An 18,433-nucleotide genomic window follows, 5' to 3' on the forward strand; every position below is an offset into this window, starting at 1 on the left:
CAACTAGCCGAGGACCCACAAGGAAATTTTTACTCCTTGGCTCAACTTTAAAACAATTGCTACCATATATATTCTCACCATAAAAATCGGGCCGAAATGGGCGTGGGCCCACGCCTTTTGAGGAACTTTGCATTCTTCCAAATTTACTCAGGCACCTCATATCCTCTTTATATTAAAATGATCTCCTCCGAGGACAAGGCATCCCTACCATCATATACTATCGCATGGAATAATGAGTTAGCTCAAGAATTAGGGTCAGACTCCTGGAATGAGGGCCTTTTGCAAATATTCAAGAAACACACTTTAAACTCATGAGTAGGTGGTACCTCACTCCCCGTTAGGCTCCACAAAATATTTCCCACTTTGAGTAACACTTGTTGGAGGGGTTGCGGAGAAGAGGGCTCTCTCTCCCACATATGGTGGTCATGCCCCAAACTAGGCTGCTACTGGGCAAACATCTTCTCCACCATATCAAGTTTACTGAACATTTACCTACCCAATTCCATGGGGAGCGTTCTGTTCTGCTCCCTACCTAAAATCAAAGATTCGGCCAAACTAGCTCTTTTGCTGATTATGATTACAGGAGCAAAAAAGCTTATACCTAAAAGATGGAAAACTCAAACAGCTCCAATGGTGGAGGAGTGGAGGAAAGAGGTCATGGAACTTATCACTCTCGAGAGATACCATTACCTTAAAACAGACAAACTAGAGGTACACAAGATGATCCTGGCAATGTGGAAAGGTACCATATAAAGTGTTCCCCCCCCCTTTTTTTTTTCTCTCTTCCCCCTCCTCCTCTTCTTCCCCTCCCACCCCATATTTCGCTAATCTTTTCTCAATCTCTTAAATCTCTCTACTCTTTTCTAATCGGTTCTTTCTGAGTATGCCAGCGGAGACTGTAGCCAAGTCAATATTGTGGTTATTACCAAATAATTTATCTATGAATACAATAGATTTTGAAGATTGGACTTTATTCGAAGGAAACAGTTAAAATTTGCATAAATCATAAAAGAAAAAGAGAGCATTGTAACATTGCATAAACAGGACTGCACATCTGTACAATAATTTTTGTAGCAGTGTTCGTTTTATTGTGATTATTGTGACCTGCTCCTTGCATCTGCGACTATAACCTCTTCTCATGCTAGACTGCAGGACTTCTGTCGTGCAGCACCTACCCTCTGGAACACTCTCCCTCGTGTTGTCAGGCTTTGCCCTAATCTTTCTTCCTTTAAATGCTCTCTGAAGACTTTTTGTTCAGAGAAGCCTACCATCCAACTCAATAATATTTCTCTTACCTAACAACATTTTCCTCCTCTAACTCTGCATTAACATCTTTCTCAATCTTGCAGACCTCACCTCCTGTTTCTCAACCCCCTACCCTTCTAGATTGTAAGTTAGCACGGGAATAGGGCCCTAAATTCCTCCTGTATGTGTTTGTAAATTTTGTCCTGTATCTTACAAGTCTTGTATTGTTTTATTTAAATGAATTGTATCCATGGACAGCGCTGCGGAATATGATGGCGCTTCATAAATAAAGTATAATAATAATAATAATAATAATAATTTTTGCATTACTGAATCTACACCAATAGTGTTAAGAGCATTGTGGCTATAGAGTGGTTTCATATATAGCTGCTATTTTGCTTTCAGCTCCGTAGAAAGATTTAAAGGGCTAGATAACAAGTGAGGCGCTAAGGGTTTTGCGCTAGTGCAATCGCCTTTTACACTTCAATCCTTACCGTGATCTCAGAGCTGTGGTTAACTGTTTTCCCAAAACTAAAAAGTTGCACAAAACACATCAAAAATACATTACAAAGTACACTTACACTCATAAATAAACTTTTAACCCATTAATCTCCATGCCCACACATTGCAAAGTAACTAAATAAACATTTAACCCCTAAACCGCCATTCCCCCATATCACAAACACTAAATGAAACTATTAACCCCTAAACCGCAATCCCCCACATCGCAAACTATCTAAATAAACTGTTAACCCCATAGACCGCCATCCCTGCATCACAAAGTAACTAATTAAATTATTAACCTCAAAACTGCCATCCCCCACATTGCAAAGTAACTAAAGTATTACCTCCTAAACCGCCATCCTCCCATAAACCTCCATGACCACACATCGCAAAGTAACTAAATAAACTTTTAACCCCCTAAACCGCCATCCCCCCATATCACAAACACTAAATGGAACTATTAACCCCTAAACCGCAATCCCCCACATCGCAAACTATCTAAATAAACTATTAACCCATAGACCGCCATCCCCACATTGCAAAGTAACTAAATAAATTATTAACTCCTAAACCACCACCCCCCACATCAGAAAGTAACTAGACTATTAACCCCTAAACCTCCATCCCCTGCATCGCAAAGTAACTAAATAAATCATTAACCCCTAAACTGCCATCCCCCCATATGACAAACACTAAATGGAACTATTAACCCATAAACCGCAATCCCCCACATCGCAAACTCTCTAAATAAACTATTAACCCCAAGAACGCCATCCCCCACATCCCAAGGTAACTAAACTATTAACCCCTAATGCTCCATCCCCTGCATCACAATGTAACTAAATAAACTATTAACCCCTAAACTGCTATCCCCCCACATTGCAAAGTCATAAACTATCATCTAAACTTCCTAACCTAACACCCCCTAACTTTACTCAAAATATAATGCCCAAAAATTACAAAATAAGTACTATCTACTATAAAAAAAAAAATAACTTATCAGTAAAAATAAATTAAACCTAATCTTACCTTTAAAAAACCATCAGACAATAGAATGAAAGCTTTTTCCTTTCATTCTATTGGCTGGTTTGAATTTAAAGAATCAAATCAGCCAATAGGAATGCAAGGGCACCTTCATATAAAAGGGGTACCCTCACATTCACTATTCAGTGTGCGTCTGGAGACCCGCATTAAGAGGAGCTCCATGTTGAAGTTTCTGAAGAGGAGGACAGACGTCGCCACAGCCACCACTGCCGGGATGAAGATAGAATATGGATCGTGGGAAGAAGATAAGAAGATGGATGAAGATGAACCACTGCCCGGGATGAAGATGGAGCGCCACTACCATCATCATCAGTGAGTACGAACTTTGGGGTTAGTGTTAGTTTTTTTTTGTGTTAGTTTTTTTTGTGTTTTTTTTTTTGCAGTGTTTTTTTATTATTGATTAGAGTTTGTTTTTTTTGGGCAGCAAAAGAGATGAATGACCTTTTAAAGTGATGGTAAAGTCCGTCTAATATAAATAGTTATTTCAATAGTATATGCTATTTCAATCTCACACACCAGATTTCATCTTATAAAGTATATTAAAATTTGTTACAAACCTTATTTATTTATTCTATTTCATAAGCTATCTGTCTCCAGCTTTTCTGCAGTCGCATGTTCAGAATGTTTCAGTAATGTCCCATGAGTAAGCCTGTTGTTATATAACATTTGCTATTTATTAGCAATTATAATAATTTTATATAAAATTTTATTTTAGTAGTGACAAAACATTTCTTACTAACGTTATCAAATAAAGTATCCCATTGATTGAAATAATTGTTTTAAAAACTTACTGCTTTCAATTAATTTACTTTGATTTTGCTCATTTTCTAGGGGACAGAACGCTCGCTTGATTTCATTACTTCTTTTTTGTAAACCAAGTAAACATTGAATCTCATGACTCAATGTTTACTTGGTAATACGTCATGTAGACCAGTGCGCATGCAGTATTTTGATCCATGTCGGGAGAGTGCAAATCTTCTGACGTGTGGAGCGGGAGGCACCACAATACATGTCACATAGATTTCAGTACTAAATCAAAGAGGGCAGGGCTAAGTGGTGCTCAAATGGAATTACAATAAGTATTACATATATTATAAAAACGATTAATAATTATTTTTGTTATAAGCGTGTTTAATGTTGATATAATGAGGATGACTAATCTGATGTGCACTCACAAGGGAGTTTACCATCACTTTAAGGGCAATGCAACATCCAAATGCTCTAAGTCTACCCCCCTTAACTTAAATATAATTTAAATAAAACAAATAAAATTACTACAATTAAATAAATTATTCCTATTTAAAACTAAATACTTACCTATAAAATAAACCCTAAGCTAGCTACAATATAACTAATAGTTACATTGTAGCTAGCTTAGGGTTTATATTTATTTCACAGGCAACTTTGTATTTATTTTAACTATGTACAATAGCTATTAAATAGTTATTAACTATTTAATAGCTACCTAGTTAAAATAAGTACAAATTTACCTGTAAAATTAAATCCTAACCTAAATTACAATTACACCTAATACTACACTATCATTAAATTAATTACATAAACTAACTACAATTAACTACAATTAAATTAAATAAACTACGAAAAACAACAAACACTAAATTACAGAAAATAACAAAATAATTACAATTTTTTTAAACTAATTACACCTAATCTAATCCCCCTAATAAAATAAAAAGCCCCAGAAAATAATAAAATTCCCTACCCTATACTAAATTACAAATAGCCCTTAAAAGGGCCTTTTGTGGGGCATTGCCCCAAAGTAATCGGCTCTTTTACCTGTAAAAAAAAAATACAATACCCCCCAACATTAAAACCCACCACCCACACACCCAACCCTACTCTAAAACCCACTCAATTCCCCCTTAAAAAAACCTAACACTACCCCCTTGAAGATCACCCTACCTTGAGACGTCTTCACCCAGCCGGGCACAAGTGGACCTCCAGAGGGGCAGAAGTCTTCATCTGATAAGGCCAGAAGAGGTCCTCCAAGCGGCAGAAGTCTTCATCAAGACGGCATCATCTATCTTCATCCATCCGGAGCGGAGCTGGTCCATCTTCAATACAGCCAACGCGGAGCATCCTCTTCAAACGAAGTCCGAGCAAAGAATGAAGGTTCATTTAAATGACGTCATCCAAGATGGTGTCCCTTGAATTCCGATTGGCTGATAGGATTCTATCAGCCAATCGGAATTAAGGTAGGAAAAATCCTATTGGCTGATGCAATCAGCCAATAGGATTGAGGTCGCATTCTATTGGCTGATTGGAACAGAAATAGAATGCAAGCTCAATCCTATTGGCTGATTGGATCAGCCAATAGGATTGAACTTCAATCCTATTGGCTGATTGGATCAGTCAATAGGATTTTTCCTACCTTAATTCTGATTGGCTGATAGAATCCTATCAGCCAATCAGAAGTCAAGGGACGCCATCTTGGATGACGTCATTTAAAGGAACCTTCATTCTTTGCTTGGACTTCGTTTGAAGAGGATGCTCCGCATCGGCTGGATTGAAGATAGACCTGCTCCGCTCCGGATGGATGAAGATAGAAGATGCCGTCTGGATGAAGACTTCTGCCGCTTGGAGGACCTCTTCTGGCCGGATCGGATGAAGAATTCTGCCCCTCTGGAGGTCTACTTTTGCCCGGCTGGCTGAAGACATCTCAAGGTAGGGTGATCTTCAAGGGGGTAGTGTTAGGTTTTTTTAAGGGGGGATTGGGTGGGTTTTAGAGTAGGGTTGGGTAGGTTGGTAGTGGGTTTTAATGTTGGGGGGTATTGTATTTTTTTTTACAGGTAAAAGAACTGATTACTTTAGGGCAATGCCCCGCAAAAGGCCCTTTTAAGGGCTATTTGTAATTTAGTATAGGATAGGGAATTTTATTATTTTGGGGGGCTTTTTTATTTTATTAGGGGGATTAGATTAGGTGTAATTAGTTTAAAAAAAAATTAATTATTTTTTTATTTTCTGTAATTTAGTGGGGTTTTTTCGTACTTTAGTTTATTTTATTTAATTGTAATTAATTGTAGTTAATTTATTTAATTTATTTAATTATAGTGTTGTGTTAGGTGTAATTGTAACTTAGGTTAGGGTTTATTTTACAGGTAAATTTGTACTTATTTTAACTAGGAAGTTATTAAATAGTTAATAACTATTTAATAACTATTGTACCTAGTTAAAATAAAAACAAAGTTGCCTGTAAAATAAAAATAAATCCTAAGCTAGCTACAATGTAACTATTAGTTATACTGTAGCTATCTTAGGGTTTATTTTATAGGTAAGTATTTAGTTTTAAATAGGAATAATGTATTTAATTGTAGTTATTTTATTTAGATTTATTTAAATTATATTTAAATTAGGGGGGGTGTTAGGGTTAGGGTTAGACTTAGGTTTAGGGGTTAATAACTTTATTATAGTGGCAGAGACATTGGCGGCAGCAGATTAGGGGTTAATAAGTGTAGGTAGGTTGCGGCGAAGTTGGGGGGCAGATTAGGGGTTAATAAATATAATGTAGGGTTCGACGATGTTGGGGGCAGCAGATTAGGGGTTAATAGGGATAATGTAGGTGGCGGCGGTGTCCGTTGCAGCAGAGTAGGGGTTAATAATTATAATGTAGGTGGCGACGATGTCGGGGACGGTAGATTAGGGGTTAATAAGTGTAAGATTAGGGGTGTTTAGACTCGGGGTTCATGTTAGGGTGTTAGGTGTAGACATAAAATTCCTTTCCCCATAGGAATCAATGGGGCTGCGTTAGGAGCTGAACGCTGCTTTTTTGCAGGTGTTAGTTTTTTTTTCAGCCGGCTCAGCCCCATTGTTTCCTATGGGGAAATCGTGCACGAGCACGTTTAGCCAGCTTACCGCTACCGTAAGCAACGCTGGTATTGAGGTGAGATGTGGAGCTAAATTTTGCTCTACACTCACCTTTTTGCGGCTAACGCCGGGTTTAAAAAAAAACGTAATACCAGCTTTGTCTTATGGGAGCGTTAAAAAAAAAAAAAAAGGCTCGTTAGCAACGCACCCCTGTTACTGCAAAACTCGTAATCTCGGTGAATCTTAGGTAGGCTCAGGAGCAGTAATGTGCTAATGATACAGTAGTGTAATATTGCCACTCTACAGCTCATTTTAGCTATGTCTTTAACCTTTTGTGTATATACACAGCATTTTATTATTGCACTGTTGCAACACATCTAATCATTTTTATTTTTGCACTTTTAGGTCCCTTTAAAAGGCCATTATAGTGATAAAATAACATTCTCTAATTTGTTATAGCATGCAATTGTATCACTAACACTGCAAATCTATGTGCTTAACCCCAACCAAGGGGTTAAACACATTGTTAAAGTATTGGTCAGGGCCCGCAGAACATTACAGGTCCTGAGTGGAAACTGCAGCTGATCCAATCAGCAGCAGTAGTTACACAGCTGAACATTCTACAATTTGCTTGAACTCCATTTCTTTTTTTTAAATTTATTTACTAGTCCTAAAGCCTGTTCACACTGGCTATTTTTTGCAGTACAGCGGTCCAATCCCTTGATTTCTCTCTCCACCTCTCTTTTGTGCTCTCTCCCCCTCTCTTTTGCGCTCTCTTTCGCTCCACCTCTCTTTTGCTCTCTCTCTCCCCCCTCTCTTTTGCTCTCTCTCTCCCCTCTCTTTTGCACTCTCTCCCCCTCTCTTTTGCGCTCTCTTTTGCTCCACCTCTCTTTTGCTCCCTCTCCCCCCTCTCTTTTGCTTTCTCTCCCACCTCTCTTTTTCTCTCTCTCCCCCTCTCTTTTATGCTCTCTCTCCCCCTCTCTTTTGCGCGCTCTCTCTCTTTTCAGCTCTCTCTCTTTTGCGCTCTCTCCCCCCCTCTTTTACGCTCTCTCTTTCCCCCTCACTTTTACGCTCTCTCTCTCTTCCCCTCTTTTGCATGCTCTCTCTTCCCCTCTTTTGCGCTCTCTCTCTCTCCCCCTCTTTTGCGCTCTCTCACCCCCTCTCTTTTGCACTCTCTCCCCCTTGCTTTTGCGCTCTCTCTCCCCCTCTTTTGCGCTCTCTCTCTCCCCCTCTTTTGTGCTCTCTCTCTCCCCCTCTCTTTTGCACGCTCTCTCTCCCCCTCTCTTTTGCGCTCTCTCTCTCCCCCTCTATTGCGTGCTCTCTCTCCATCTCTCTTTAGTGCTCTCTCTCCTCCTCTTTTGCGCTCTCTATCCCCCTCTCTTTTGTGCGCTCTCTCTCCCCCTCTTTTGGGCTCTCTCTCCCCCTCGCTCTCTCTCCCCCCTCTTTTGCGCTCTCTCTCTCCCCCTCTCTTTTGCGCTCTCTCTCCCTCTCTCTTTTGCTCTATCTCCCCCCCTCTATTTTGCACTCTCTCTCCCCCTCTTTTGTGCGCTCTCTCTCCCCCTCTCTTTTGCGTTCTCTCTCCCCCTTTCTTTTGCGCTCTCTCCTCCTCTCTTTTGCACTCTCTCCCCCTCTCTTTTGCTCTGTTTCTCCTTTTTTTTGCTCTCACACTCTCCATCCCTCTCTTTTGCACTCTCTCTCCCCCCTCTCTCACCTCTCTCCCCTCTCTGGAAATTAGAGGGATTATTTGGAGCTTGAGTATTTTATAGAATTCAATGGGTAGTCTGTTTGAGCCAGCTGCCCCCTCTCTTTTGTGCTCTCTCCCCCTCTCTTTTGCGCTTTCTCCCCCTCTCTTTTGCGCTTTCACTTGATCCACCTCTCTTTTGCTCTCTCTCTCTCCCCCTCTCTTTTGCGCTTTCTCCCCCTCTCTTTTGCACTCTCTATCCCCCTCTCTTTTGCGCTCTCTTTTGATCTCCCCCTCTCTTTTGCTCCCTCTCCCCACTCTCTTTTGCTCCCTCTCCCCCCTCTCTTTTGCTTTCTCTCCCCCCTCTCTTTTGCTCTCTCTCCCCCTCTCGTTTGTGCTCTCTCCCCCTCTCTTTTACGCTCTCTCTCTCTCTCCCCCTCTTTTGCAATCTCTCTCTCTCCCTCTCTTTTGCACGCTCTCTCTCCCCCTCTTTTGTGCTCTCTCACCCTCTCTTTTGCACGCTCTCTTCCCCTCTTTTGCGCGCTCTCTCTCCATCTCTCTTTTGCGCTCTCTCTCCCCCTCTTTTACTCTCTCTCTCCCCCTCTTTTGCACTCTCTCTCCCCCTCTCTCTTGTGCTCTCTCTCCCCCTCTTTTGCGCTCTCTCCCCCTCTTTTGCGCTCTCTCTCTCCCCCTCTTTTGCATGCTCTCTCTTCATCTCTCTTTTGCGCTCTCTCTCCCCCTCTTTTGCACTCTCTCTCCCCCTCTCTTTTGCGCTCTATCCCCCTCTTTTGCACTCTCTCACCCCCTCTCTTTTGCGCTCTCTCTCCCCCTCTTTTGTGCTCTCTCTCCCCCTCTTTTGCATTCTCTCTCTCCCCCTCTCTTTAGCGCTCTCTCTCTCCCCCTCTCTTTTGCGCTCTCTCCCCCTCTCTTTTGCGCTCTCTCTCCCCCTCTTTTGCGCTCTCTCTCTCTCCCCCTCTTTTGCACTCTCTCTCTCTCTCTCCCCCTCTCTTTTACACTCTCTCTCCCCCCTTTCTTTTGCACTCTCTCTCCCCCTCTCTTTTGCTCTGTCTCTCTCTCTCCTTTTTTTTGCTCTCACTCTCCATCCCTCTCTTTTGCTCTCCCCCCTCTCTCCCCTTTCTCCCCTCTCTGGAAATTAGAGGGATTATTTGGGGCTTGAGTATTTTATAGAATTCAATGGGAAGGCTTTTTGAGCAAACTGCCTTATCGTTTGCCAGTGAGGAAATAGTTTTTCCAATTTTCTCCAGTGTGATTTGGGGCATTTAAACTTTCTAGTTGTGAGATCTGTGGTAGCGTCAAGTTCTTCCAAAAATTGAATAATGATGCCGATGGAATAGTCTTTTGACTGGTATATAAATCAGAAAAATAACTGGCAAGTGCCTTTGCAATACATCAGGCATTTTATACCTATTACCCCTGTATCTAATGGCTGCTATATGTTTGCGAGATGATCGCATCTTGGCTAAGGAGGCCAATAGTTTGTCTGATCAAATCAATAGTGTCGGCTATCAGCTTTTTACTGTGAGTGGGTTGTTTGGTCTACCAGATGGGCGTCCAATCCTTCTTTACTTATCCAGTAAGCCTCTCGCATTGTTGCTGAGGGGTTTACACAATAAGAGTGATAAGCCGCAGCTATTTTTTCTTGAAATATTTGAAATTTCTGTCGCAATTTCCAACGTAGTTGGAATCATATGACATTATATAGCCGGAAAGTACCCCTTTAGCTGTTTCCCAAATTAATTCTGAGCTATCTACATGTCTCTCATTGTCAGTTAAATAATCATTCCATGAGTGTATGAAGTATTTTTGAAAATTTTCTGAGGAATATAACTAATAAGGAAAACACAAAGTATTCCTATTTCTAAAGGGTATCTTATCTAAGAAAGATAATTGTACTGGGGCATGATCTGAGATTACTACATCATGTATCTTGTCCTCAGTAACTCTGGGGATAAGTGAGTTAGTGAGTAAAAAAAGATCTATTCTGGAGAGAGTGGTGGTTGCTCTAGAAGTAAAGGTATAATCCCTACCATCTGGGTTGCGTAATCTCCAGATGTCTACTAATTGGAGGGATTCTTTTAGCTTTTAAAAGTTTTTCCTCTAACTTTCCATAATTGTGACATTGACTACTTGACGTTACACCCTCTTTCAATCGCATTCTATCACAAATAGAATCAGGGGCTAGATTAAAATCTCCTCCTCAAATCAAATCCATACCCTGGAACGGAGCTAGGGCCTGGATTAGACCAGTCCAAAATCTACTAGATTTTTCATTCGGAGCATAGATGTATGTTATGGATTTATTATTTTTTAGTAATGTTCAGGGTTTTTTTTAAAGGTAAGATTAGGTTTCATTTATTGTTACTGTTTTTTATTTTTTTATGGTAGTTAGGATTAATTTTGTAATTTTTGGGCATTATATTTTGGGTTAAGTTAGGGGGTGTTAGGTTAGGGGGTTTAGATGATAGTTAAAGGGACACTGTACCCAAAAATGTTCTTTTGTGATTCAGATTGAGCATGAAATTTTAAGCAACTTTCTAATTTATTCCTATTATCAAATTTTCTTTATTCTCTTGGTATCTTTATTTGAAATGCAAGAATGTAAGTTTAGATGCCGGCCCATTTTTGGTGAACAACCTGGGTTGTCCTTGCTGATTGGTGGATAAATTCATCCACCAATAAAAAACTGCTGTCCAGAGTACTGAAACCAAAAAAAATCTTAGATGCCTTCTTTTTCAAATAATGATAGCAAGAGAACGAAGAAAAATTGATAATAGGAGTAAATTAGAAAGTTGCTTAAAATTGCATGCTCTTTCTGAATTAGAAAAGAAAAAATTTGGGTTCAGTGTCCCTTTAATGACTCTGTGATGTGTGTGTGTGTGGGGGGTTTAGTTACTTAAACCACCAACCCTCCATATCACAAACACTAAATGGAACTATTAACCCCTAAACCGCCATTCCCCACATCACAAAGTAACTAAATAAACTATTAAACCCTAAACCGCGATCTCCCTACATCACAAAGTAAATAAATACATTATTATCCACTAAACCGCCATCCCCCCACATTGCAAAGTAACTAAATAAACTATTAACTCCTAAACCGCCTTCGCTTAAGTTAGGTTTTTCTCGCTATTCGGTTTAAAGCTATTCCAATTTTTTTTTTTTAATACCAGCGCAACTCAAATAGAGCAAAAAGCTTAATGCTAGCAGTGTTTTCACTTGCGCAAAAAAAAAACACGCTTGTAATCTAGCCCTAAGTTTTTGTATTTAACCCTTTTGTAGGAGTTATACACATCAATACACATTGTAAACTGGGTTTAATAACTTATAATTTCAGATATTAGGCCCTATTTCAAAGGGGCAGTAAACCTAAAAAATAATTACAGTGCGTCTGATTGCGCTATTGAACTGAATGTAGCGTGCTCCCGCTGTCAGACCAGAGCAAAGCACGCTACATTTAGTTCAATAGAGCTGTCTCTATTGAAAAAGAAGACCTAATCAGACGATCATGGAGAGCAGAACAGGTAAGTGGAACTTTGACACCTAAAATCTCTAAAATCCTTTGATTTTGAAAGCTGTCGCTAAGATAATGTTATATGACATTATTTTTTAGCTTTATTGTCCCTTTAAGGTTTGCTGGCAAGGAGGGAAATCCTGCTGACTCTCTCATAGGGAAGCACTCACTAAATTATTCAACAAAGGAGACTTAACACGGAAGTCTCAGTTAGCAAATACAACATGGAGCAGCTGAAACTAATAAAAACATTTTTTGAAAGCAAATACAAATCAAACCAAAGTGACCTTTACTTTAGATTTGCTTCTATTTTGGCATACACGCCTTTTTGCAATCAGATCAAGCATAACTCAGGTTCTGAACCTAAAATTGGCCAGCTCCTAAGCTTTAAATTTCAGTTTTTTAAATAAAGATCACAAGAGAACAAAGAAAAATTGATAAGAGGAGCAAAATAGAAAGTTACTTATAATTGCATGTTCTATGTGAATCATGAAAGAAAAATTGTGTTTAGTGTCCTTTTAAGCACAGAAGCTGGCTCAATGCAATTGTGTTGCTTGGGTCCAAGAATGAATTGATGTCCCCAAATCTCTGTCTACTACAATCTACCAAACTGTACTCAACAGTCTCAAAGATTAAAACTTAGTGTCACACAGGAGTATGCTGATACCCAGCTTATTTTCTCCAAATGGGAGTCATTTATCATAAAAACACAGCCAGAATATGATCTTCCTATGTGTCACTCCCGTCAATTGCTTCCTCTAGATAGAATTATAGAGCTTGTTCTGATTGAGCGCTATACTCTAGTGCCTAGTTTCTATGTGTATCCCTGGGAGTACTTGGGGTATTGGCAAGGGGTACTCCAGGGATTTGTCTTCATTATTTTTTATAGATGTAGCTATTGTAGAGGTGACATCAAAGAAAGCTGTGTTTCTCATTTCTACCCTTGAGCTCTCCTAACAGGGCAGAGTCGTGTGAGTATTTCCTTCCTTGGTTGGACAGCTGTCAATCACTGATTCACTTCAAATCGGTTAAACCTTAGAGTCTGGCGTGTTAGGGACATAGGAGTTGAGCTTCACTTATATGAACAGAAAAAGTGTATTGATGTAACCAAGTGTCCCCAAGACAAGTTGCAGATAAATGTGCCACTATGAAATAGGTAAAGTGCATTATACTGATGTGTGCCACAGTAAAACCCAACAGATAAACTGTGTATAAAATGGTTATTAAAAATAGAAAGATGGTACCATAAATACTTTTCTCATCATGCACAAGAGTTTTAATTTCTTCTTTTTTTTTTATGTAAGAAGCACATTAATTGGATATAATTATTAATATAAATAGACTATATATCTGTTTTATGTGTTTATTACTCTCTGATGTAATAGGCCAAATGTTAAATTCTGGAAAACATAAAATGAATATCAGATCGCTTGAGCATATTTACGATTTATGCTAGAATGATTACCGTGTCCTCAGAGCTCTGGTTGAATGGATATGGAACATAATTTTTTTTCTTTCATGATTCAATTTTAAGCAACTTTCTAATTTACTCCTATTATCACATTTTTTTCCATTCTCTAATTGGTATCTTTATTTGAAAAGCAGAAATGTAAGCTTAGGAGCCAGCCCATTTTTGGTTCAGAACCTGGGTAGCACTTGCTAACTAATGAAACAATTTTTTTTTTCATGATTCAGAGAGAACATACAATTTTAACTAACTTTCCAGTTTTCTTCTATTTTCACATTTGTTTGATTCTCTTTGTATCCTTTGTTGAAGGAGCAACAATGCACTACTGGGAGCTAGCTGAATCCATTGGGTGAGACAATGACAAGAGGCAATTATGTGCAGCTACCAAACAGCATCATTGCTGCACCTGAGCCTACCTAGGTATATTTTTCAATAAAGGATATTAAGAGCGGAAGTTATCCGTTTCCGCTGATGAAAATGTTCTATAGAGTTAACTGTTCATTTCCCATGTTATTAAAACAAACTCACAAAGATGTGGAAAGATCTTCTACACATTAGTGAATCTACAGAATAATTGAAGATATTTGTCTCACTGGGGAAGTGCCATCATACGTCTTTAATATAGGTCCATCCCACTCTAATTTAAAGGACCTTTAAAGTGCCATAAAACAGGTTGAGATCCGTGCATATCCTAAAAGGGCTAAATAAGTAAAAATAGTTTACATTAAAAACTTGTTTAAAAATTGCTGGCAAGTATTTTAACATTTTCAAAAATAAGCAAAAATACGTAATTAGCCATGCTGTCTGGAGCAGTCTATGCCACCCCCCTTATCAGTGTTTAGACACAGGAATTGTATTCAACTGAGTTCACAGTTTCTAGGTATGCTCCAGCAGATAATCCCTGTTCACTTTTGCATTCTACTAAAACAACAATAGATATACTGTAGATACAGCCATAGAAGGAAATGTGTGGGTTAGAGCTTTACAATTCAGAAACTTAGAAAGGATTAATGGTGGTGAGGCACTGCAGTATACATTTGCAGGTAAAGTAATTAAAGTACATATTATTATATTTTGTCTCTATCCCAAATTGTTTTATGTCCCTTTAAATACAGTAAACTTGCATAATGAATAAGTGCATAAAAAAGACTTTGCAATCACACATTCTCTAAATTTTAATAAACAGTAGATTTTTTTTTCTGACAAGTTTTCCACCTGTATAATGTGACAGTCATCAGCCAATCACAGATTAGTATACCCATACACTGTGAATGTGTGCACATGCTCTGTAGAAGTTGGTGTCTCAGAAAGTGTGTATATAAAAAGACTGCAAAACTTCTCAATAGAAGCCAATTAAAAGTCTCATAAAACTGCTTGTTCTGTCTAAATCTTGAAATTTTAATTTTGACTTTAGTGTCCCTTTAACTAAATTAATGAACAATTGCAACTGCAGAGGTGTTGTTTTTGTTAGCAGTTAACATATAAATTAGTTTGGGTCAAATTTGCCCGTTTACGGGCGCACGTTAAATAACCAGACATTACAAGTGGTTGGTTAATGCTCCTGCGAGCTCGCTGGAGCCCTTTGTGCTTAGCGCAATTAACAAGAGGTCCAAACCAAATTTATTCTTTCATGATTCAGATACAGCAGCAATTTTAATCAACTTTCTAATTTACTGCTATTATAAATTTTTCTTCGTTCTCTTATTATCATTATTTGAAAAAGCAAGTAGATAAGCTGAAAAGCATGAACGTTTATATTTGACTAGACTATCCCTTTAAATAAATTATGTAAATACCATAATATACTGAAGAGCTGGGAACTCTGCATTTTGGTTTTGATTTGAAACCATTCTTGTAATAGCTGTGTCTCATCAAAAGTACTTACTGTAAAAGTTTACTAAAAAAGTATTGCAAGTTTTATATATTGAGTCATATCTTTATATAGAGATCAGAGACATCAGATCATAACCAGCGCTCTGAGCACTTGCTTTTATAAGAGCATTTTTGCCAATATTTGTGTACTGCAAAACTGTTTTTAGAGGAACAATACTCATATGCTAAATCACATGACAATGATGTAGCATATATGTAAAAGTCTGACTAGAAAGCATTACATGAACACCTGTATGTAAAAAAAGAAAGATATTTACCTCAAAATGTCTTCAGTCCATCAGAGAAATTATTTGTTATTCAGAGCAATTCTTTTTATTGACATCTGCATGGTAAAAAAAGAAAAATCACATCAGCCAATCAGATTCCTCAGTGCTAAGTTTACCCTTTGCATTACTGTGAGCTCATGGGACTTCACTGAAATCTCACAAGACACAAGTGAGGATCTGCACATACCAGATCCTCACTCCCTTGCAAATGCAGCACACACTGTCAGCATTTATCAGTGCACAAGCATTTCTTGTGAACTGCTTGTGCAATGCCACCCCCTGCATATTTGCAGCCAATCGGTTGCTAGCAGGAGGTGTCAATTATCCATATCGGATTGGGATGATTGCAGTCCATCACCTAGAAGGTGTCGGACAAGTTAAGGTGCAACCGTCTGCTTCTTAACTGACGTTTCTGGCAAACCGGAAACTTCAGGTGTAGAAAGCATCATCTGCTGCTTGTTAAATCTACCACAAAGCATGCAATTTTATGCAACTTTCTAATTTATTCCTATTATCAATTTTTCTTCATTCTCTTGCTATCTTTATTTAAAAATAAGGAATGTAAAGTACATTTTTGGCCAATTTTAGGTTCAGCACCTTGGATAGCACTTGCTTATTGGTGGCTACTTTTAGCCACCAATAAGCAAGTGTAACCCAGGTTCTAAACCAAAAATGGTCCGGCTCCTAAGCTTTTAAAATAAAGATAGCAAGAGAATGAAGATAAATTGTTAATAGGAGTAAATTAGAAAGTTGCTTAAAATTGCATGCTCTATCTGAATCATTAAAGAAACAAATTGTGTTTCATCCAGTTAAATTCCCTTTACAACGAGATGTGGCTACTGAGGAAATTTTGAGTTAAAAGGTCATCTTCCTTTTTTTAGACAGAGATTGGCAGGTGATATCTTCTAGACAACTGTTTACAGATATGCTGCATCACTTCCAAGTGATTCAGCTGTTGGGTATCATGTCTCTTTAATTAAAACAGACAATTCTGTGTACATTTAACCTTGAAGAGATAGTTTTACTGGACACACGGTCAAATTATCTATTTTTTACATAAACAGTATCTCTCTGTTAAACATGATACATTCTTGTAACTAATTACAAACTTTAATACGTTTAATGTCAAAATAGTGGAGTCCCTCTTGATTCTTATTAGCTGTTGTGTAAGCTGTTTACTTATCACCAATGCTAAACTAAATAATCCACTGATTACAACAAACCAAAAGTGCATGACTATGTATTTATCATATAACTCCTCTAAACATAAATTCTTTATAAGTTCAGCAGAGTTCTATAGGGTTACTGAAAGTCATGCATTAAACCAAAAGAAAAGTTTAAAGGGACAGGCTACAATATATTTTTTATTGTCTTGAAAGATAGATAAATTACCAATTCCCTGTTTTGCATAACCACCACTGTTATATTAATACACTTTATCTCTGTGATTACCTTGTATCTAAGCATCTTCTGACAGCCCCCTGATCACATGACTGTGACTGTTTATTATCTATTGACTTGCATTTAGTACTGTGTTGTGCTAACTCTTAAATAACTCATTGGGTGTGAACACAATGTGATCTATATGGCCCACATGAACTAGCAGTCTCCTGTTGTGAAAAGCTAATAAAAAGCATGTGATAAGAGCCTGTCTATAGAGCCTTTGAAACAGGCAGATATTTAGAGGTTTGAATGTTATAAAGTATATTAATATAACAATGTTGGTTGTGCGAAGCTGGGGAATGGGTACTAAAGAAATTATCTATCTTTTTAAACAATAGCAATTTTAGTGTAGACTATCCCTTTAACAGTATATAGGTTTTAGAAATAATGATGTATTCAAAGAAAAGATTAATCTTATAATAACACTTAGCTGTATTTTCACCATTATATTGGTTCAAATATTGATGATTTAATGGGACTTGAAACCCAAAAATGTTTTTTCATGATTTAGGTAGAACATACAATTTTTATATAACTTTTTTTAAGCTTTTTATTAGAATACCAAACAAAATGAATACAATGGTCACAAAATTGCACGAAAAAAAATAAGTAAACCATATCTGACATGGATATATCAAAGAAAGAAAATCTGAATCCAGGAATGCCTCTTATTGTACGGAGAAACTGCAAAGTTAATAGTTAATAAATCACAGAATCTATGCCAAGCTATCAGAGAATCTTTAAAAAGTATGTTCCGTTTTATCATTTTGGGGAGCAGAACATCTTTTATTTATCTTTATCTTTATTATTTCTGGAATTATACTTTTTGTTAAAATGCTGTCTGTGCAGTAAAGGAAAAGATAATATGTCCTCTGTAGGTTTACCGCTCACTGCTGTTTACCTCAGGCATTGATGTGAGCAGTTAGTTACAAAGTGTGAATAAAAGCTTTATACAAGTTATATATAAATTTCTATACTAAGTTATAATTTTGTATCTTATTGTTTTTCAGACTACTTGTTCAATTATTTTTATCTTTGTTGAAACTGGTGTTAATTTTCTTAACGTGTTCCTTACATTGAATTTTAATTTTATTACATTATTAGTATTTTATTAATTCCTAGTATATTTTGCAATAATATAAGTATTTATTTATAATTTTGTTCATTCTCTATTATAAATATATATATATATATATATATATATATATATATATATATATATATATATATATATATATATATATATATATATATATATATATATATAATGTCTGATAACAACTAATCCCAATACTCAGAAAAATCTGTTAATTCTGTTAAAAAAATTAAAGATTCAATTCCCAGAAAACCTACCTGTAAAACTATACATCTATATGTCTTCTGCTAAATCTTATTCTCAAGAAAACCTTAAAGGGACACTGAACCCAATTTTTTTCTTTTGATATTCAGATAGAGCATGCAATTTTAAGCAACTTTCTAATTTACTCTTATTATCACACTTTCTTTATTCTCTTGGTATCTTTATTTGA

At 37.4% G+C, this 18,433-nt stretch overlaps 1 protein-coding gene across 4 annotated transcripts in view; it reads right to left on the reverse strand.

Moving 5' to 3' along the window:
- The window catches only part of LOC128667058 (major histocompatibility complex class I-related gene protein), a 202,350-nt gene extending 186,710 nt beyond the window's left edge, over positions 1-15,640 (reverse strand). For all 4 annotated transcript variants that reach the window (XM_053721942.1, XM_053721943.1, XM_053721940.1 and 1 more), the window contains exon 1: positions 15,453-15,640. The gene's annotated coding sequence lies outside the window, so the exon portion shown is untranslated. The remainder of the gene's footprint in view (positions 1-15,452) is intronic.
- Positions 15,641-18,433: the final 2,793 nt, after the last annotated feature.

Source organism: Bombina bombina, chromosome 7 (genome assembly GCF_027579735.1).
Source record: "Bombina bombina isolate aBomBom1 chromosome 7, aBomBom1.pri, whole genome shotgun sequence".
Lineage (NCBI taxonomy): Eukaryota > Metazoa > Chordata > Amphibia > Anura > Bombinatoridae > Bombina > Bombina bombina.